This window comes from Aedes aegypti, chromosome 3, assembly GCF_002204515.2.
Source record: "Aedes aegypti strain LVP_AGWG chromosome 3, AaegL5.0 Primary Assembly, whole genome shotgun sequence".
In the NCBI taxonomy this organism is placed as follows: domain Eukaryota; kingdom Metazoa; phylum Arthropoda; class Insecta; order Diptera; family Culicidae; genus Aedes; species Aedes aegypti.
In genome coordinates, this window is record NC_035109.1 from 218,555,883 (window position 1) to 218,578,121 (window position 22,239).

Here is a 22,239-nt window from a genome sequence, read left to right on the forward strand (position 1 = left end):
ATTTGCTGGTCAACCGGTGAAACCGGTGGCTCTATTTTAAACTCCTTCATACAACCTTCAATTCGACGAATCAAGTTTCTTTTTAATTTGTTTTCCTCTGGTTGTTCTGAAAGGCAACGTTTTGCACGATAGTAATAATGAAGTAAGCGAGAAATGTATCTCTGTTCTACACCTCGTTTCAGTGCATTCATCAAATCTGATACACGACCGTCAACATAATCATATTCCTCCGTAATATTGTATGGCGACGGATAATTTTTCATATTCTTGACATCGGACTTAAATAGAGCCCTTAGATGCCTTTGCTTGCTTGCCAGATCAAGATTACTATTTTCCTCACCTAGTTCACCACGAATAAGAAGTTCATAGTCAACCTCTTCTTGGTTCAAATGTTCAGCGTAAGGTAGCTTTTCCATTTTTAAGGATTAACTGGCTATTATGCTTTGTATATGAGTTTCTTCTAATACTTTTATGGTAAGAAACGATGTACCAAATGTTCAATACAAATTCAATCAGTTCAATATTTGAACAAACTAAACAAAATTACAAAAAAAAATTGGAGTAGTGAAATATGTAGTAAAACGCTTAATAATGAAAAGAAAAAAAAAACTAAACTTAAAGGTAAACTTCCACCAGAAATTATTTATATACAATCAAAAAAATGAAAATGTGTTTTGCCAATTCTGTTGGGCGCCAAATGTAACCCGGCAGCCTTACGAGTTTCCCGGATGTAAGTTAAAGTGGCTTATGCGCCACTCCGATTGGAGACCACTAACCGTTTTTGGAGGTTGCCCGACCTTTTGAGACCCTTCAGGGGAGGGTTAAAGATTTTCCCAAAGTTATTGGGCGGGAAACGAGTTGGCTGACCTAGGGAAACAAGATGCCTCACGACTGTGAGGTCGTGCGAATCAGAAAATTTGTGTGTGAAAAAGCGAACTCTGCCGGTAACTAGACAATTGTCGCGAGGGGTATCATCACGGGCAGACTTCACCAGTAAACACTTCGAACAAGCCACGTTCGATGAGAGAAAAATCCTTGGTTGGATTCAGGACCAACCTTCCCAGAAAATACTACAAAAGAGACTACAAAAAAAAACGACCGAAGTGTGAAAATACTTCTACATTTACCGCTTCAGATTTCTCTCATACGAAATGCTGTTCAAAAACTGTTGATCTATCGTGTAACCCAAACTCCCATTTATTCAACTAATTCAACTTTCCATTTCAACATTTGTATTTACACTTCTTCTTTATCGACATCGAGTTCATTTGCTTATAGGCCTATCTATCTACTATTCATTCTAGTTCATTCCCTCTTTCGCTAGCTAACTATAAATCTAATATCGTGCGGTATTCTTGTGCGGTGCGGTGTTCATTTCGATGAGCGACTCAAATTCAAAACTTAAAGCCTGCTACCGGCGCTCACGCGCGGCCAAACGGTACGGCTATTTGCAGCGGCCACACTAGCTGATTTGGCTAAGGCTAGGGGCAAATCTCACCATGCGCATGGGAATCAAAAAGCATGCATGCTACTTACGATTTGGACGCTGTCTACTGTCGTGGGGGCATCTGCGGTTTGCTGACTCGAACTATTAGTACCACGTGTACTACACGCGGTCTCCTCTCCGGTGCTCGACTCTGGATGCTACTTGCTCGCTCGCTCGCTCGATGATAGTCTTGCCTGCCGTTCTCAACGGCGCATCCCACGCAGATTTGTGGTCTTCACCGACGGGGTACGGCCGTCTCACCAACGATCGACACTGACGGTGGTCTAGTGGATAGGGTCCTCGCCTCTCACGCTGGTGGTCACCGGATCGAATCCGGTCGGGGAACTTTTTTCCTTCGCTGTTTCTCACTCGGACGTAACGTCGTCGGAGTTGAGAACCTCGCCGGTAGAAACCGGCCTTGTTGCTTGGCGCCCTGCCAAGGGCGCGGGAGTAACGTACGCTGCCCTCTCCGGCCACGTGTACCGCCGGGACTTCCTTCGCAGCAGGAAAGCGGGGTCAAAAACGGTCTCTAACGATATGGGGGTGGTGCGACGGGCTCGCAACGTGCCACAAATCTAATTAAAAAAAGGTTGATGGCGGGTGTTGAACACTGTACACTGCACCATTATGCACAAAGGTCTTACCGCTTAATCCGCAAGTCTACACTCGCACTTAAACCGCAATAAACGCACGAATACGCACTTTCTGCTAGCAACTCTACCTAATCTATTCGAGGGAAACGAAAGAAAATCTAATTAAGTAAACTCAAAGCACTTTCACACTTTTTCTAAGTTCACCTTTTGGAACACACCACGGCGCGATAACTAATTCGGACCGTTCTCGCCTCTTCCGCGGACCTGAACGAAGTGAACGAGCTAAGTCTGAAGATCCTCAGATAAGGCGCGAGATGTGAAGGTCTTCGTCACCGGATATTACGCGAAATTAACGAAGTTAATTTCGCGAAGGTCAAGACTTCGCTTTCACGCACACCAACGTTCCAAATTCGTCGGGTGAAAGCATCCCCTTTCCCCAAGATAGATCTTCCAAATCGCTGCTCTCCCGAAGATTATGAATAGGAAAGGCCGGGTCAACGATTCTTCAATACGATCTCGACAGGTCGATGTCCGAGGATCGTCACATGGTCGCTTCAACAAAGTTCGTATGGCTGCTGAGGTTTGGCGCCAGAAGGCTAGTTGGAACTCATTTAGTTTATGGACTGCGGTGTGGAGTAAATGAGCTCAGTGAGTTCATTGAGTTCTATGCTAATATTCACTCAAACTGATCGGTCGATTTCAAGGGGTAGTTCAATGGTGAAGTTCATTACATTTGCTACTAATGCTATTTATTTACAAATTATAATTACAAATTCATGGTACTGCTACATCATTCCTTACTAAATTTTCGAAAATTTGATTGAGAATCGAAAACGGAATTTCGAAGATCAATCAAATTTTCGAAGGTCATTCGATTGATTTTGTATTCACTTTTAAATCCTGGGGTCATATGGTTTCATCGCCTTAACAGACTCTCCCTCAATTTACAGCGCATGATCAACCAATCACGTCTGCTACTGACCATCAGTGTTTTTTCAACTCCGGTCTCCAGCAGGAATTAATTAGTAAATGAAAAATCAATCAGACCTTATAAACTATTTATATACAAAGCAACAAAGAAGGGAAAAAAAATATTTACAGCAAAAAAAAACGTCTATGTACAAAAATGACTGGCTATGGAGTTTTGATCTTGATCAGGCAATTAAACGTGAAAAAATAAACTGTCATTCAGATTGTTGGCAACGCATTCTTACATATAAAAATTCTTGAAAATAAATTCCAAATTATAGTGATAAATAGAAAAAAAAGAACTACAACACAAACAAAAAATGTACTTAAAAAGAAATCTGCACCAACCTCAGTATATCAACTAAGCAACGGGTGAGAATTCTCGGTATACTATCACCGTAGTGAAAAAATAAACTGACGAAGAATATCGAAATCCAACCTCAGGATCTTCCCGAGAATAGCGGATCTGATAGTCTCCATCTTAAATGTGGGGGTCTGCTTCGACTCACAGATAATCACCCGGAAATTAATCCGGAAACTTCTATCCATGTAGCCGAAACTCAAAGAACGTAAATATCCGAACATTTCTGACCGTCAGTGTGAACACCGACAACGAAATTGTTCTTTAAACACACAACACAAAATTTTCCATTCGAACACCCCTCGTATGCGCGAAACATTCATCCACCCACTCATTTCATTCATTCATAGTCACTCACTCTTGCCAACATCATGAACCCTATGCGAGAACCAAAACAAAGTTTGACAGTTCGTCGCGGAAAACTAAGCACGTCGCGGAATCGGAATTGTAAAAAAAAGTAGTGAAAACGGTCGGAAAACAGTGAAAATTGATGGAAAAGGTGTTTTAGTGCTGTGCCAGAACCAGAGGGAAGTGATAATTTGTCGTTCGATTGATGGTGTTGAGTTTGAAGAGAGCTTTTTGTGTGTTTTTGTTTTGTTCGCAGCTGCCGCAACCTACGGGCGGTGCAGTCGCCGTCTGGGAGGTGTTGCTGAGGATTCCAACAAGAATTGCTGTGACGGAAAGTATCTGAAGGGGATTGGAATGCAATTGGACGTGAATTGCCCAGAAATGGAATGAGCGCGACCCCATACCGGCTCCGGAAATTCCATCGAATTGCACGGGAAGGAAAACTGCTCTGATGGACCGAAAGGTAAACAAAGATGGAGATGGAAGGATGGACGGATAGGACTAAAAATAAACTATATGGATCGGTAAAGAAGGACTGCAATTGGACTGGATCGTGTGGGCTGCAAAGAACTTATCGACACTGCCAGGAAAGGGATCTTCAAATTCGAAAACGAGTTCAACTATTCAATGAGCCTACCAACTAAAGGAAAAAAGGTAAATTATTGTTCTAATTTTCAAAATTTACTTTACTTTGCAAATTATTAATGCCACCTTTCGACTTTTAGGTACTAAATAAATCGAAGGACAGACGAAAAGAAAAAAATACGTAGGAAACTAAGAATTCATTCGAAAAAAGGAAACAAAATGGGAAAAATTCATGGAAAATCGTGAGTAATTTCAATTTTTCAATACTAACCTAATCTAAGTACTAATCTAGTTATAATTCAGGACGAAGTGTAGGACTTATTACTACCTAACTAACCTATTCAACTATTTACAAAGATATTTACAAGGGATTCATCATAGAATGAATCACTTCACGTCCTATTCAATCAAACAAAATTGCGTCTACCCGTAGTTGGTGTTTTTAGGGGACTTCTCCTCATTGTCACTCAATAGAGATTGTACATAGCTTGATCAATTTTGAAAAATTTTGTCGATTTTGAAGATTCTACTCAAGTACTCTTGGGCAGGTCGTTATGTTAGCAGCTTGCTCTTCCCTTCTAGTACTTCACTACTTTATTTTAAGAAATCATAACCGGTACTCGCTTTATGCAGTCGTGGTGATTCACTACTTTGGACAGGTCATCGTCCGGCTCATTCTTTGCTTTGTGAAGTATGGTATTGTTGACGGGTTTCATCACAAGCAGACAATGTTTTGCTAGCAAATTGACCCTTCCATTTTCCCTGGTCGAATTGACTTTTAATCGAAAAACTATTTACCCCGTAGGTATTTTATTTGGATTTCGAACTCATCGTAATCATTGTTGCTCATAAAGAGGCACATAGCTTTAAATTAGTTTAATTAGTTTGGATGAGACGATGCATTTAGCTTTTTGAGCTGATCTGCATAGAAAACCCCAATCCGTTTCCCTGCATTGTCTTCTAGTTCGTAGGTGTGGGAACCCAGTACTTTCCTAATCACGCAAGGTTCAAATTTAGGGGCTAGTTTCTTACAGAAACCTTTGCCCTTATCAGAAAGGTCAAAAGTTTTCTTGAGGACTCTTTCCCCAGCAACATAACGTGGACAGCCAGCATTCGAACGAAGGTTGTAGCTCTTTTCATGTCTTCGATATGCTGCCGATAGGTTCGCCTTTACTTCCTCAAACAGTTTTTTCCTTGAAGCAGATATTTCTGTCTCATCCATTGTGCTCGCTTGTGTTACGTCTCTCATTTGAGAGTATTCTCTTCCGTCGGAAACTTGATTTCGTCCGAATACGACGAAATAAGGACTATATTTGGTGGAGCCATGGACCGCCGTACGGATAGCATTCGCAATTGCTTGGATGTCGTCGGCCCAATGCTTATGTTCTTTCTTAAGGGTCGCTCTGATTGCCGTTGTTATAACTCTATTCACTCGTTCCGTGTTATTTACTTGCGGATGGTACGCGGGGGTTAACCAATGGTTAACATTGTATTCCTGCAGTAGGGTTTTAAACGCTTTCGATACAAATTGAGTACCATTGTCCGTTAGTATGATCTCAGGGACTCCAAATAATCTGAATATCATATTCTCAACGAAATCGACTAATGGTTCCGCTTTGGCCTCTCGAAAAGGCTGGACCAGTACAAACTTACTGAAAACGTCTGTCGCAACCAATAAGCATGTGCTTTGCTTCTTTCCTGACGCTGGTAGTGGTCCGATGAAGTCCAGTGTGACAAACTGCCAGGGATATTCCACTGGTTTCTGCGAACCCATAGGAGGAGTTACATTTCTATTCCCTGATTTGCTCGTCTGACATGTTAGGCATTCCCTGCAAACCTTTCGTATTTGTTGGGCCATTCTTGGCCAAAAGAATCGCTCTTTAACCGCAGCAAGAGTTTTCTCGAACCCGAAGTGGGCCTTCTCATGTTCTTGTTGAACGATAGATGCTCTTTCCGTTTCTATGGGAAAACGTTTCCATAGAAATCTTGGGTCTTTCTGGCGGCTTGAACCCTTGACGTATTTCCAAATCTGTCCATCTATCACGCGATATTCTCCGTGCTTGATGGGGTCTGCCAAAATATTTGCTGCAAGTTCTTCGTAATCTGGGTCGGGTTGAACTACCATTACTGTGTCAATGGACCTTGAAAGACAGTCCGCCGTTATATTATTTTTACCTTTACGATATTCGAGTTCAATATCATAAGATTGAATTCGGAGCGCCCAGCGTAGCAGCTTCGAATTTCCCGATTCCGCTCCTATTTTAAATAACCACAACAAGCTTCTTGCATCTGTTATGACTTTAAATCTTGTCCCTTCCACATAATGTCGAAAGTTATCGATGGCTAACAGAACGCCTAAGCATTCCTTCTCCACGGCCGAGTATTTCCTTTGAGTGGAACTAAGCTTTTTGCTGAAGTACCCTACTACCCTAGTCTCCCCACCCTGATTCTGAACTAAGGCGGCACCCACAGCGTTTTCCGAGGCGTCCGATTCAATTACGAATGGTTGTGTGAAATCTGGATTCGCCAAGATGGGTGCTGAAGTCAGTACAGATTTTAATTCATTAAAAGATGCCTCTGCCGCTTCCGTCCACGTAAACTTTTTCTTCTCTTTTTTGAGCAGATCAGTTATTGCTGCTGTGATTCTGCTGTAATCTTTAATGAATCTCTGGTAGAATCCAGCAAGACCCATTAGTCTTCTAATGTCCTTAACAGACTTTGGTCGGGCATAATCTAAAATTGGCTGAATTCTCGATTGATCGATGGAAACCCCTCTCTCCGTCAAGAGGTAACCTAGATACATAACCTTCTTTCTACAGAATCGTGATTTCTCTAGAGAGATGGTTAGTTTGGCTCTTCTAAGTCGTTCAGCAACTATGGCAAGTAAACGGAGGTGTTCTTCGAGAGTTTCTGTAGCGATCACGATATCATCGAGATACACGAAAACAAAAGGTTGTAAATCAAACCCAATAACCTTGTTCATTAAACGGCACATCGTGAATGGCGCGTTTGTGAGTCCAAATGGACACACTTTAAAACGAAAAAGACCTTTTGATGTACGGAACGCTGTGTAGTTTCTACACTCTTTTTTCAATGGTATTTGAAAATACGCATCTTTTAGGTCAATGATTGAATAAAATTTTGCATGACCTAGCCTGTGAAAAATATCTTGCATATTTTGCATGGGGTATGCATCTTTTACCGTCATCGCATTTATTCGCCTCGAATCTAAACAAACTCTAATCTTTCCATTGGACTTCCGCACTGGTACAAGAGGATTTGTCCACTCGCTGTAACATTCCTCAATTGCATCCAGTTCTTTAAAGCGTTCAATTTCCGCGTCGATTTCCTTTTGAATGAAAGGGGAACATTTGTAAACCGGTTGGTTCCTTGGCTTTGCGTCTTCTTTAAGAATGATTTCATGTTGAATGAGATCAGTCCGCCCTAGCTTTCCGGGTGCGGTAAAATCAAACAATTTAATCGTTTCAATTAGCTTTCGTCTGTCGTTTTCTGACAATTCATGCTCTGTTTCTATATCTTCCGGAACTGGTTCCGGAGGTACGTCGAAAGCTGGAATATCTAGAGTGTCGTCTGGTTCCTTTTCTTCAACCTTCGGTAGGTGTGCTGTAGGTTCGATATTGAACACAATGTGGGATCCGTCAGATGCCTGTAATGTTTCAATCTTCTCTGGACCATTCCCGACATCGATCATGGGTTGAATGCCAAAGCTTTCCCAGAAGTCAGCTCCTAGAATGAGCGATCTTGATATTTGGGGAACTATAATAGTTGGTACTACTTTAGTTATCCCCTTATATGTAAAAGGAATATTGAGATAGCCCAAGCACCTATATTCTGTTCCATCAGCTGTGCTGACTCGAACTGCAGCTGGAAGAATTTTCAACCCATATTGTTCTGCCAAATTTTGTGAATTAATTACGCTAATTCCGGCCCCTGAGTCCAGTAGCGCGTCTATCTCAGTTTCGAAAACTTTCACTCGAATGTGTGGACATTTTGTTACACTGACCCTTATATGGTGTATTCTCCTTAGAGGGTCAAAATCTGCTACCATGGTCGTCGGTTTGGGAATCTGCTTATAATGAGGGGTGGTTCGATCCCCGCTACCACCTCCCTTGTTTAGTTTCCCTGACTAGAAGAAGGACGATTCATCGCCGAGCATCGCTCACAGCAACGAACCGTTCGTCCCAAATTCCCACAGCCGTAGCAAAAGATCACTTTTGGTCTTCTACATTCTCTCCAGTTGTGGCCCTGTTGTTGGCAATTCCAACAAGATCGTTGTGTTGTTGGTTCCGTGTTATCTGCCCCTGGTTGATTTGAATCCCGGGTTTGTTGAAATTGATTTTGTAATGGTGGAGGTCGGTTCTGCTTGATCTGATGTGGCTTCATACTATTGACCATAGCGGATTCGTCACTGTTGTAATCCGACTCCTCCGCTTGAACTGCATTTATTGTCCGCCTTGGTTCACCCAACTGATGTAAAGTCGGATCTGCTGCGTCAATTCGATGGTTTAGTTTTACCAGTTGTTGAAGGTCCTGAACGTCGACTATCGATATCTTTGACCGATAATGTTGACGCATATTATCCCATATGACTTCAAACTTCCTTGTATTCGATAAGGGTTTCGAAAGCATACGGTTCAACTTCTCTATCTCAGTTACGAATGCAATGAAGGATTCGCCACGCAACTGTTTCCTATCATGGATTTTCTGTCTAATTCCCTGATCTTGGTTTGGGTTTCCAAAGCGATACTTAATTAGTCTCTCAAACGTCTGCCAGTCCTCCAGCTCGTCAACGAAGGTAAAAAACCAATCGGACGCTGGACCTTCTAGAAGAAGATGTATGTCCCTCAAGAGTTGGTGCTCGGAAACGCCTTCCCGTTCTGCGATTTTCTTCAGTTTGTATAGAAAATTCTCAACGGTGACTGACCTTGAGTCCCCCGAAAACCTCAACTTCCATTTCTCTACTCGGTTTATATGATCTCTAATTCCGTCGTCTCGCCTACGTTCATGACGATAACTTCTCCACCCAGTACTTCTTCTCCCTCCTACACTCGATCCAGTGCTACGTTCTTCCTCAGAATCGTAAGGATCCTGAAATCTTTGTCTATTTACAAATACTCGTTGCTGGTCGCGAGCTACAGCATAATGTCTTCTACTCTTGTGTACATTTTTCAGATCCTCGTCTCCGCTCGAATCGGAATGAGGCCGTGTGAACAAACCAGAACTGCGTGAATTACCTATCGAGGGTCGAACTCTCTGTCCTCTCTCCTGTTGCACGTCCTGCGACTCTCGCTCCAACAAGAGCTTCGTTACGCTCTGAAGCATTCGTTCTAGATGATCTATCTTTTGTTGCATTGCGTTCTGATCTTCTCCAACCTTTTCAATATTTGCAAATTTATTTAAATGTGCGTCTCCAGGCGTAAACCCTTGGGCTTTTGGCGTGGTTCCCGTATATTTGGATGTATCCTGCGGAGTACCAATAGGCTGGTCCTGATTTACTACCATCTGTTCAAAGGAAGTTTTACCCATGGCGATTGGAAGAGCTTGAGCTAAATCGACCTTGTCAGCCTCGTTCGACCTGCTGTTCATTTGCTGGTCAACCGGTGAAACCGGTGGCTCTATTTTAAACTCCTTCATACAACCTTCAATTCGACGAATCAAGTTTCTTTTTAATTTGTTTTCCTCTGGTTGTTCTGAAAGGCAACGTTTTGCACGATAGTAATAATGAAGTAAGCGAGAAATGTATCTCTGTTCTACACCTCGTTTCAGTGCATTCATCAAATCTGATACACGACCGTCAACATAATCATATTCCTCCGTAATATTGTATGGCGACGGATAATTTTTCATATTCTTGACATCGGACTTAAATAGAGCCCTTAGATGCCTTTGCTTGCTTGCCAGATCAAGATTACTATTTTCCTCACCTAGTTCACCACGAATAAGAAGTTCATAGTCAACCTCTTCTTGGTTCAAATGTTCAGCGTAAGGTAGCTTTTCCATTTTTAAGGATTAACTGGCTATTATGCTTTGTATATGAGTTTCTTCTAATACTTTTATGGTAAGAAACGATGTACCAAATGTTCAATACAAATTCAATCAGTTCAATATTTGAACAAACTAAACAAAATTACAAAAAAAAATTGGAGTAGTGAAATATGTAGTAAAACGCTTAATAATGAAAAGAAAAAAAAAACTAAACTTAAAGGTAAACTTCCACCAGAAATTATTTATATACAATCAAAAAAATGAAAATGTGTTTTGCCAATTCTGTTGGGCGCCAAATGTAACCCGGCAGCCTTACGAGTTTCCCGGATGTAAGTTAAAGTGGCTTATGCGCCACTCCGATTGGAGACCACTAACCGTTTTTGGAGGTTGCCCGACCTTTTGAGACCCTTCAGGGGAGGGTTAAAGATTTTCCCAAAGTTATTGGGCGGGAAACGAGTTGGCTGACCTAGGGAAACAAGATGCCTCACGACTGTGAGGTCGTGCGAATCAGAAAATTTGTGTGTGAAAAAGCGAACTCTGCCGGTAACTAGACAATTGTCGCGAGGGGTATCATCACGGGCAGACTTCACCAGTAAACACTTCGAACAAGCCACGTTCGATGAGAGAAAAATCCTTGGTTGGATTCAGGACCAACCTTCCCAGAAAATACTACAAAAGAGACTACAAAAAAAAACGACCGAAGTGTGAAAATACTTCTACATTTACCGCTTCAGATTTCTCTCATACGAAATGCTGTTCAAAAACTGTTGATCTATCGTGTAACCCAAACTCCCATTTATTCAACTAATTCAACTTTCCATTTCAACATTTGTATTTACACTTCTTCTTTATCGACATCGAGTTCATTTGCTTATAGGCCTATCTATCTACTATTCATTCTAGTTCATTCCCTCTTTCGCTAGCTAACTATAAATCTAATATCGTGCGGTATTCTTGTGCGGTGCGGTGTTCATTTCGATGAGCGACTCAAATTCAAAACTTAAAGCCTGCTACCGGCGCTCACGCGCGGCCAAACGGTACGGCTATTTGCAGCGGCCACACTAGCTGATTTGGCTAAGGCTAGGGGCAAATCTCACCATGCGCATGGGAATCAAAAAGCATGCATGCTACTTACGATTTGGACGCTGTCTACTGTCGTGGGGGCATCTGCGGTTTGCTGACTCGAACTATTAGTACCACGTGTACTACACGCGGTCTCCTCTCCGGTGCTCGACTCTGGATGCTACTTGCTCGCTCGCTCGCTCGATGATAGTCTTGCCTGCCGTTCTCAACGGCGCATCCCACGCAGATTTGTGGTCTTCACCGACGGGGTACGGCCGTCTCACCAACGATCGACACTGACGGTGGTCTAGTGGATAGGGTCCTCGCCTCTCACGCTGGTGGTCACCGGATCGAATCCGGTCGGGGAACTTTTTTCCTTCGCTGTTTCTCACTCGGACGTAACGTCGTCGGAGTTGAGAACCTCGCCGGTAGAAACCGGCCTTGTTGCTTGGCGCCCTGCCAAGGGCGCGGGAGTAACGTACGCTGCCCTCTCCGGCCACGTGTACCGCCGGGACTTCCTTCGCAGCAGGAAAGCGGGGTCAAAAACGGTCTCTAACGATATGGGGGTGGTGCGACGGGCTCGCAACGTGCCACAAATCTAATTAAAAAAAGGTTGATGGCGGGTGTTGAACACTGTACACTGCACCATTATGCACAAAGGTCTTACCGCTTAATCCGCAAGTCTACACTCGCACTTAAACCGCAATAAACGCACGAATACGCACTTTCTGCTAGCAACTCTACCTAATCTATTCGAGGGAAACGAAAGAAAATCTAATTAAGTAAACTCAAAGCACTTTCACACTTTTTCTAAGTTCACCTTTTGGAACACACCACGGCGCGATAACTAATTCGGACCGTTCTCGCCTCTTCCGCGGACCTGAACGAAGTGAACGAGCTAAGTCTGAAGATCCTCAGATAAGGCGCGAGATGTGAAGGTCTTCGTCACCGGATATTACGCGAAATTAACGAAGTTAATTTCGCGAAGGTCAAGACTTCGCTTTCACGCACACCAACGTTCCAAATTCGTCGGGTGAAAGCATCCCCTTTCCCCAAGATAGATCTTCCAAATCGCTGCTCTCCCGAAGATTATGAATAGGAAAGGCCGGGTCAACGATTCTTCAATACGATCTCGACAGGTCGATGTCCGAGGATCGTCACATGGTCGCTTCAACAAAGTTCGTATGGCTGCTGAGGTTTGGCGCCAGAAGGCTAGTTGGAACTCATTTAGTTTATGGACTGCGGTGTGGAGTAAATGAGCTCAGTGAGTTCATTGAGTTCTATGCTAATATTCACTCAAACTGAGCGGTCGATTTCAAGGGGTAGTTCAATGGTGAAGTTCATTACATTTGCTACTAATGCTATTTATTTACAAATTATAATTACAAATTCATGGTACTGCTACACGGTTACATTAGTTCTAATGGAGACGGCGGTACATCTTAGGGAATTCATAATCAAGGTACAAGGTTAAACAGATTTAGAAGTTTGAATTAGATCGAATATGATAAAATTGGAATATATTTTCATAGATTGTTATCGATGTTCAAGAATAGACATTTTTCATGCACAAACGGTTGATGTAAGCATAGAACAGTCTTATCTATCCAAATGGCATGGAACTAAGTGGGCTTTTTTATTTAATCCGGGAAATTTGATACAAAATGGCCCAGACGATCCAAAATATATTTGTTGCCCTATTTGATCCTTTGATCCCGTCGTTTGCTCCTGCGAGGGCCAAACTGCCAAAATTATCCTACTAAAATTATGGACAATATCCTTTCCATAGACAACTGTTGTGATGCAGAGGTATACTCGGTCTCTAGTAACAATGTATTGTTACAACCATTACAATGGTTGTCTATCTAACATTCCTTCCCAAACACTACATTTCCGCAGCTTGGCGCAATGTCGTTAACAAATATCGGTTTTAAGCATTTCTCGCTTAATGTATGAGCTCGTCCTAAAAGCCAAGTTATTTGACAAAGAAACAATGAAGAGAAGCTCCTCGTCTATCTCCCATTCAGGTAACATTGTTAGCTGAATAACAACGTTTTTTAAATTTAAATTAATATTCTTTATTAGTATCATTCCAAACATTACATTCATTTCTTATATCTAGGTGTTCTGTGTTATTAGACAACACTATCATCCTAATTTGGTAAAACAAATTTAAGATTTTATTAACATTTTGTTAACAACATATTACATTTCATTTGCCATAGCAGTCCAGATTTTTTCCAGGTGAGTTGATTTCACCTGCTTATAAGAGAAAAAACACGTTTTCAATTTACTTAACCTAACTTAACCTAATAGATAACGCATTAATCGTAGCAATAGAAGATTGTAACGATTTTTGCCTGAAATCATTAATTATTTTATTTGACATTTATCCAATGTCCCAAAATTGGATATTCTATGTAACTCATTGGTACTATAACAGAGAGGAAACTTCAGAATCTTTTTCAAAATTTTATTTTGAATCCTCTGCAGAGCTTTCTTCCTGGTAGTACAACAGCTAGTCCATATTGGTACAGCATCCAACATGACAGGTCTGAAAATTTGTCTGAAGATCAAAAGCTTGTTCTTAAGACAAAATTTCGATTTTCTGTTAATAAGTGGATACAGACATTTTACATAATTGTTACATTTGGCTTTAATGCCCTCAATGTGATTTCTGAAAGTTTTAATTTTTATCTAACATGAACTCTAGATACTTAACTTCATCTGACCAACTTATTGGAACCCCTCTCAACGTGACAACATGTCTACTTAAAGGATTTTTGACATCCCTGAGGTAACTCAGGTAAGTCAGATGTGAAAATATTGAATAATATTGGTCCCAAAATACTGCCTTGAGGAACACCAGCTCTTACAGGAAGTCTTTCAGACCTGGGGTTCTGATAATCAACCTGAAGTGTACGATTTGACAGATAACTTTGAATTATTCTAACAATATATGTTGGAAAATTTAAGTTTTTTTTTAATTTTACGATCAAACCTTCATGCCCAACACTGTCGAATGCTTTTTCTATGTCTAGAAGACCAGTAGAATAGCCTTCAGATTTGTTGGAACGAATCAAATTTGTTACACGTAAAAGTTGATGAGTGGTCGAATGTCCATGGCGGAATCCGAACTGTTCATTGGCAAAAATTGAATTTTCGTTGATGTGGGCCATCATTCTGTTCAAAATAACCTTTTCAAAAAGTTTACTGATGGAGGAAAGCAAACTGATTGGACGATAGCTAGAAGCTTCGGCAAGATTTTTGTCTGATTTTAAAATTGGTACAACCTAAGCATTTTTCCATTTGTCAGGAAAATATGCTAATTGAAAACATTTGTTAAAAATATTAACTAAGGATGATAATCTACTTTCTGGAAGTTTCTTGATAAGGATGTAGAAAATTCCATCAATTCCATCCAAATCAGTCTCCCAGGTATTTTCGAAAACGTTCTCTTGATTGAGAATATTTTCGAAGTCCTGAGTAACTTGATTTTCAATTGTACTAGTTAGTCCTAAAATAAAATTGTGCGCGCTTTCAAACTGCATAGCAAGTTTTTGAGCTTTTTCGCAATTAGATAATAATAATTTGTTTTCCTTTTTCAATGCCGGTATTGGCTTCTGAGTTTTTTTTTTCAAAATTTTAGATAATTTCTAAAAGGGCTTAGAGCCAGAGTCCAATTGAGAAATTTTATTTTCAAAATTTTTGTTTCCTAGTTGTGAAAAACATTTCTTGATTTCTTTCTGCAAATCCTGTCATATAATTTTCATATCAGGATTTCGAGTGCGTTGAAATTGCCTTCTCCTCTCGTTTTTAAGACGGATCAAGAGTTTAAGATAATCGTCTATAATCACGGACTCAAATTTTACTTCACTTTTTGGAATTGCAATGCTCCTGGTTTCAACAATGGAATTTGTAAAAGTTTCAAGAGCAAGTTTTGTTTGTAATGAAATGTTAACATCAAGATAAGAGTCAATATATGTGTCATATATATATTCCAGTCCGCTCGAAAATAATTGAAGTTGGAGCTGATAGGATTGAGAATCGCTTCGTGAGATATTTTAAATGTAACAGGGACATGATCAGAATCAAAATCAGCATGAGTAACTAATTGGCTACAAAGATGACTAGAGTCGGTTAAGACCAAATCAATCGTAGATGGATTTCTAGAAAAGGAAAAACATATAGGGCTATCAGGGTATTGAATTGAGAAATATCCTGAAGAGCACTCATCAAATAAAATTCTGCCGTTGGAATTACTTTGAGTTTCAAAAACTTTAGCTTCAAATGTCGAAGACAGTTGATGTTTTATTCGCCTATGAATGATGATTGTAACTCCCCCACATGCCACATTAAGTCGATCATTATTACGATACATAAAAAAGTGAGGATCTCTTTTGAGTTTGGATCCAGGTTTTAAATATGTTTCAGTAATTACTGCTATATGTATGTTATGACCTGTTATAAAAATAAACAGCTCGTCCTCTTTACCATTCAAGGAACGAGCATTCCAATTAAAAATATTTAAATAATTATTTTGATCCATTAGAAAAACGTAATCCAAAAAAAATTGATTAGTAAATTTTACACCGACTTGAACTGCTTCAGTCATAGTGGTGGTTTTGAACATTGCATCAATTATTAGATTCAATTTGTCAGTTAGAAATTTTTAAAAATCATAAATATCACTTGAAGTGGGTACATTATCTGCTGATTTTCCGTTAGAATTTTCGGTGGACGAAGAGGTGCAGTAGAAGTTTCCTGTGGCGGCAGGGTTTTTTTTTTTCATTTGATTTGAAAGAATTAGAACGGGTACTCATAGTATATAAAGGGAAGGAGTTCAAATTACCTGCTACGATATCGGCATAGGATTTTCCTTAGGTAGATCCATTCGAAATTAAAATATTCCAACGGCCACCCCAGTTTGTGAATGAGCATGATTATAATCCACCTGATGGGTATGATTCTTGTTCAAAAGATCGTTAACTGAAAAATGAGCATTGTTCGATACTCTACCAGGGAAATTCCAGAAACGACCGTTATCGTAACGGATATTACTGTTCATCTGCCTGGCACGAGCCCCGATGACTCGCCTACGCGAAAGGCAATTCCAAAAATTTGACTTATGATTGCCTTCGCAATTTGCGCATATGAACTTTTGGCACCGACGGCACTGAGTGGGGTTCTGGTAATTTCCTCCAGTTTTCAGGAATTGTTCCCATATCACACGGACCTCTAACATAAGTCTAGCTTTTTCTAAAGCTTTAATATTATTTAGATCTTTTTGTTAAAGTGAACTAAATAATATTCTTGAGATAGCCCTTACCGAACAATGCCATATTGGGTTCTCTTTTTCATAATGATTACTTGGACTGGGGAAAATCCAAGTAAATCATTTATTCCATTTTTGATCTCTTCAGATGACTTATAGTCACTTGAGAGACATTTCAAGACAACTTTGAACAAACGTTCAGTTTTGTCGCCATAAGAAAAAAATTGTGCCTCTTCTCTTCAAGATGTTTGAGAAGATGTTCGCGATCTTTAAGAGTTTCCGGCAAAAAGCAACAGTCTCCTTTCTTTGCGATTTGGAAGGAGACTTTGATTCACCTAATGGAGTCCAAGATCTCCTGCCCAAATCCCGCAAATTCGGAACAACTGACCACTTTTAAAGAAAAACTTCTAAGAGCAAAGAGAAATCCAATCACTTGGATTTTCAATGGACGGAGAGTACCGGTTTGACTCATATTCCGAACACTTATGGCCAACAGTGACTTCAAATGCAACTGATAGGCATAAATTCGTAGATATTTGTAAAAATTTAAATTTCTTCGTGAATTCTAACTGTAAGCTGGTGGGTGTGCCGATAAAATTGTTTATTTTAGCTTGTTAAGTATTGTTTTTACGTAAAAGTATGGAACACCATTTTGATTCAAATGCCGAACACTGTGTTCATTCTGTCTGATTCAAATTCCGAACAGCACCAGTGATTCTATGACACTACCCCGAACGCCACTACCCCGAATGCCACTACCCCGAACGCCATTACCCCGAAAGCCATTACCCCGAATGGGTCATTACCCCGAACGCCACTACCCCGAATGGGTCACTACCCCGAACGCCATTACCCCGAATGGATAACATTTGATTGTACGATTCCTTCTGAGTATTTCATGGGTTTGGCTCAAAAATGTATTTTTCAAATAGAAGATAAAAAAGCAGCTAGTTGTTCAGCAAATAATTTTTACACACTAAGTTTTGTCCTCTAATTTTGGGAAGATTCACACAGCCACATTGCAATGCTCTGAAGAACAGCCTATTTCGAAAAGAAGGGTGAATTTATTATGAGAAGGATAGCTATAATATGCACAAAATTAGGATGTAGTAAAGTCTCTTATTAGAACTCGGTAGCCACTTCCTTTACTCATGTTTATAAGTGTCGGGCATTAAGATTAAGATCTTCTTAAAGATTTTGTTTTGTAAACGATGGTAATGGGAGTTCAGCCTGGATAGTCGCTGCAAGTGTTGTTCTATGAAACCCGCCTAATAACCAACCTAATAGACGACCGTTCCGCTATCGCACTTGTAAACTTGTACATGTTAGAAAAATCGGCGGCCTCTGATCGACGCCACAGTAAGAATTTTTGTTGATTTGTGGGATCATCAATTTGAATTTCTGTAAGATAACCACAAAAAAAAATTATGATTCAAGATAATGAAGAAATGATGATGGTAGAAAAGTGGTGAGTAATTCCATAAGAGACCTGTCTGCTTTAATACAAGAAGATAAAATAAAGGGAAAATTTCCGATTAGAATTATAGCAGGAATCACTTTAGTGAATGCCTTCAAGATATATTCCTTTATAAAAAGCTGTTCTATATGGAAATATTAGTGACTAGCTTATCCACCAAAAACGAGAAAGAACAGCCTATTTAAAAAAGAAGGGCAAATTTCTGGTGAAATGTTTGCAGCTATGACGTGAATGATCACTGTAACAACGTGATGCTATGACAGAACCTATATTCATAAGAAAGAAAAATATTTGTTCAAAAACAAAATTGAAATATGAACACCACCAATAAGTTCAAATACCGGTGATTACGCATCTGTTAAGCAACACCATATTGAGGGTTATGGGTTCGAATTCCTTTCAATCAATAAAAGGCTTATTTTATTAAAGCCCATTCACAAATTTCGTAACGCTGAAGGGAGCAAAAGAGTTTGTGGGTGGTTGTCCTCAAAATGTTACAGCCCATTCACAATATGTAGAATTTCCATACAAAAAAAAAGTACGAGGTGGTGGGTAGGTGTTAAAAATGGCAAGTTTTGGCGAAATTAAATTTGTGAATGAACCCTTGAATTGCGAAGGTGCCCACTGAGCTGATAAACAGTCTCAGAAAGAATGAGAAGAATATAGTTGCCATCAAGATATTTCGAAAGAATAGCTGGCATATAAAAGAAGGGAAAATATATGATGAACATTTTACCGACGAATTGTACGTGCCATTAATTACCAGCCTTCATTAGAAACGCATTTTTGCACGCAAAACAAGATACTGTACTGTATCTCATACTATTCGGGGTAATGGCTCATTCGGGGTAGTGGCGTTCGGGGTAATGACCCATTCGGGGTAATGGCTTTCGGGGTAGTGACCCATTCGGGGCAGTGGCGTTCGGGGTAGTGGCGTTCGGGGTAATGGCGTTCGGGGTAATGGGATGGAGCCGCACCAGTACATCGTATTCAAATGAATCATTTCGCAAATAAATTTATCTGAGCTGGTTTTACTGGTCTCCAACTAGAGAATCATCACTACTCCAGTGGTATAACATAGATTGGAAGACGTTAAAATTGAATAGCAATTGACTACCATCTTCTTGTAATTTGATGACATATTTCAGCGAAACATTTCAACCACATCGCCATACAAAAGCCGAGTGTTCGGAATATGAGTCTGTTCGGAATTTGAGACAAAACGGTATGTATAAGTCGTAATCAATTCAATATAAAGTTTTCAGTTTGTAGATGTCTAAAACGCAAAGCCTGCGAATTCATGTCAATGGTTAGATAATGAATGATTCCTTATTTGATATATGTCAATTCTACTCATGACTGCTACTGTTCGAGCAAAGCGTCATCTCAACACATTCATCATTTCAAGGGCGACATTTTCATAACCCATTCAAAGCAGTCAAGATCCTGTTATTTTTTCGAACTGCAGAAAAAACGATGCACCTGAGTTCATAGCTGTACCATGGGGATCGTAGTGCCATAAGTTGTTTTTAATATTCTGAAGCTCATTATTCAAGCCGAGTAAGATTTCTCTTACGTTGGATTATAAAGATAAGAAAAACATCGTGCAAATTCGTTTCAGAAGTCAAAAAATAGAGCACAAACATTTTCAAAGTAATGACGTATGCTTACCGCTAGATATGAGCTATCATCAGCATCGCACACCGAACGGTAGCACGAGACGGATTTGAATCTTGAAAGATTTTGAGATATTATTTGCTTTGTGATAAGACATTATCAAGCGATTTTTGCTGCCTCCTTTCCGGACAACTTCCGAAGCTTCCCATAGTGACCACTATAAATACCACCGTTGGTTCCAACCAATCGTTCACTTACGGTGGTTTGCTTGCCAAACCAGCATTTCAAGTTGCGTAGGAGTGAAATTAGTAAAACTTTTGCCTGGAGTAGTGATATTTGCCATAACCAGTGGACCATCCACAGCGACAGACAACCGGTGAGTGAACTGCCATGACTCGAAATTGAATAAAATAACATATTTTGTGTGAGCTTCGTATTGCACATTCGATAAATGAATTTTACGAAATGTGGAAGTTAGGTGTACTCTAAAGTGTGCCTATCAATTTTCAAATTGTTGGTTAGTTGAATATCAGCTAAATTTCAGCGCTTGGGCTTGGACAAGTTTTTCCGCGCAAAAATCCCGGAATCTTGGATCTCCGAACATTTATTTTATGAAAGTTTCATTAAAATTAAGTAAAATTTGCAGCTGGTTTTATCATAGACAATTCTGTAAGGCTTACCTTGTTCCCGTTTCTTACCCAAAGGCAACGATTTGGACATTACTACAATAATAAGAAAAAAATTTACACATTCTCCAGTTCTCAAATACTGGTCGAACTTCTACACCAATAAAATGCTTGATCTCTACAAGAATTCCAAAAATATTTCTTCAATACATTCTCACACAGTAGCGTTGCTCTAATGAAGAAGAAGGCGATTGAAATTGCCAATCTAAGATTTCCCGGGACAATAATCCCGGGATATTGAAAATCCCTGATCCTGCAATATTTATCGAGATTTCTGGGAATTATAATATAAAGGAATTCTCAGTATGATCATAGACAATTGTGTAAAGGTTGCCTTCTTCACGTTCTTTACCCAAAGGCAATGATATGGAACTTTACTCTAATTTTAAAACAAAATTTACGCATCTCCAGCAGTTGAAAACTGATTTGATCACGTTCTTCAGATAACTGCGAAATGTAAAGATGATTAGCAGGATGGTCGATCCTCTACACAGCGCCGTAGAGTGCAGTTGACCAGGTTGTCACCCGATTGATGTGATATAGATTGATCCGAATTGTATAGCAGTCTTTCCTGTAGGGGAAGACGGGGTAAGGCGCCGCCTAAGCAATTTAATTCACATGTCAAAATCAAGAATCAATAAATCCTTTTGCGACGCAGCATGACATTTTTTGAAGCCTTGGGCATGATAAAAAAATATTACAGTTCCCTGTTATTCTAAAAAGGATATTGTTTTATGAATTCTACATTGAATCACTTGGATATTGAATCATTTTAAGGGTTAATTAGTTCAAAAAACTTAGATACATTCTTTTTATTGCCTTAAGACACCCATATTTTGGAAGAATATGCGGATTTGGTGTTTTAACAAAATTGATTTTATTTTACTTCAATAGTAATGTACAATATAGTTACAACTTTTAAAATGGTTTAGGCATTTTATTTGATATAAATTAGGGGTGGCGGTCTTACCCCATCAACAGTGGTCGGTTTTACCCCGCTTGCGCAATTTTCACAAGTAGGGCTAAATATTTGCAATTCCTATTTCACTTCACTGAAGCATATTTCACATTTATGTTAGAGCATGGACGGGTAATTTGTTATGTTTTGACAAAAAAAATCCCTTCCGAAACCTTAAGTGAGCATCTGTTAAAATTAGATCAAATTCAGTATCTACGAGCAAAAACTTTGTTTTTGATATTTGTCATTGAAAATATAATGTTGATATCACCCTAAATGCTTTAGAATGTCAAAAATCTTGTGTTTATGCAAATTGCTTGGTGAACTTTCAAGAAAACCGCCATTTTCATGCCAAACTGGAGGTGGTCCGTCTTACCCCGGCGGCGCTCTTACCTCGTCTTCCCCTACAATCCAAAAAAATTAAGCGTTGATACTTGATAGTGACAGCAAGCAACAAAATAAGCAGTAAGCATTTCATTTCAAAAGATATTGTTTACGTTTTGCATTTCTTTTAGTCTTAAGTTTAATCAATTACATAAAAGTTAGGTTTGTAAAAATTAGGAAAAAATCTTTTTATTATTCAAATTGTTATGTATGTCGGAGGTTAGATTGAATATTCCGATTACTCGATTTATTTATACCGTTTTGACTCATATTCCGAACACTTAAGGCCAACAGTGACTTCAAATGCACCTGTTGGGCATAAAGTAGCTGATATTTATGAAAGTTTTAGTTTCTTTGCAACGTCTTACTGTTACCTGTTGGGTGTACTGATAAAAATATTTATTTGAACTTGTTAAGTATTGTTTTTACGTA

General features: G+C 39.7%; 1 protein-coding gene across 2 annotated transcripts in view; it reads left to right on the forward strand.

Moving 5' to 3' along the window:
- Positions 1-22,239, forward strand: part of LOC5579856 (synaptic vesicle glycoprotein 2C) — a 93,181-nt gene that overhangs the window by 15,746 nt on the left and 55,196 nt on the right. The window contains exon 1 of one of the 2 annotated variants that reach the window (XM_001651483.2): positions 20,018-20,155. The exons of the other annotated variant lie outside the window; for it this stretch is intronic. The gene's annotated coding sequence lies outside the window, so the exon portion shown is untranslated. Of the gene's footprint in view, positions 1-20,017; positions 20,156-22,239 lie in introns of those variants that run through there. 2 annotated transcript variants of the gene reach the window in all.